At 38.1% G+C, this 1,270-nt stretch overlaps 1 non-coding gene across 1 annotated transcript; it reads left to right on the forward strand.

The window, feature by feature from the left end:
• Positions 1–276: 276 nt before the first annotated feature.
• LOC116660320 lies at positions 277–348 on the forward strand. Its single transcript, XR_004315774.1, has one exon. It is a non-coding gene; the product is annotated as a small nucleolar RNA SNORD107 (small nucleolar RNA).
• The last annotated feature ends 922 nt before the right edge of the window (positions 349–1,270 follow it).

Here is a 1,270-nt window from a genome sequence, read left to right on the forward strand (position 1 = left end):
TTGAATTTTCTTAAGTAAAGCGATGCATGTTGTTTTTCTGTCTTGAAATTTTATCAGTCTTACGCAATGCATTTTTGCCCACATAGTTGATGACTCTGAAAGGAAGAGAGAATTTGATCACTGGATTTTCTGAAATGTCAGTGTGGATTCTACCAGTAGTGTTGCCAGGAGGCGGAAAATCGTATTAGCTGCAATTAAGACAAACAAACTACTCAAGGTAAAAGTAAAACCTTGTAAGAAAAAGAAAATAATAGTGTATTACAGAGGCCTTGGCTAGGTTTATGATGACACGGGACCTTGTCTGAACATGCTGATTTCAAAGTTGGAGCTTGAAATGACACTGAAATCCAGTCAATGTGCCTCACTATACTTTTCAGAGAACATTCTTGACTGAATATGTTGGCTTGATCTGTGAAAACTGAGTAGTTAGAAATGGCAGGTGTGGTAGTACACTTTGCCAGTTCCTCCAGTTTTCTTTGTTTTTTTCCATAGATTTTGTGAGCTAATTTTTTTCTTTCTGTTTTACTCTTTCTCTCTATATAAATATGTGTGTATGTGTGTGTGTGTGTGTGTGTGTGTGTGTGTACTCACACACACACTGTTCAACCCTACAACGGAAGCTCTGGCTTGGATCTCAGAAGGCACACAGGTGGTGAGATGGAAACAAGGATGTGTGTGAAGGGGACTGCCACATCTTGGATCAAACGTTGAGTGACACAGTTGTATGTGTCTGAGTGATGTCCAGAAAGAATGGGAACGTACTTTATGAAGCACAGTGAGTGTGGTAAGTGTCCTCACAGACACTGTTGGTGTTTAAGGACAATTTTTTTCCTTAGTTGTCTGCAGTTGATCAGTGGGTATAGAACCTATCACACAGTGATGTTTAAGAAGTACGGCAATACCAGGGGGATGGTTAAAAAAATAGGGCGTTGCTGATTTTTTTTTTAATGATATTAGATACTTTACAGTTACTTCTTTTAGTGGAATGTCTGTGATTAGAACTAAGGCTGTTTAATTTCATACTCTTAATACTTTACCGTAGTGAGCTTGGCCCCTACGTAGGAATAGCTATTTCATGTACACCAGGGCTTGTTTTAGGGAAGCTAAATGCCTTATCATGAGGTCTACAGGTATTTATAGGGACACATTTTAGTCATTATTGGTCAAAACTGAAAATAAAAAAGTGTTGTTTGAGTTCATAGGGGTGAGAGTACCTCTCTTGTTTAGTTTAGTTATTCCAATTCTTCCCAATAAATTACCACTTTCTGTA

Source organism: Camelus ferus, chromosome 27, assembly GCF_009834535.1.
Source record: "Camelus ferus isolate YT-003-E chromosome 27, BCGSAC_Cfer_1.0, whole genome shotgun sequence".
Taxonomy (NCBI): Eukaryota; Metazoa; Chordata; class Mammalia; order Artiodactyla; family Camelidae; genus Camelus; species Camelus ferus.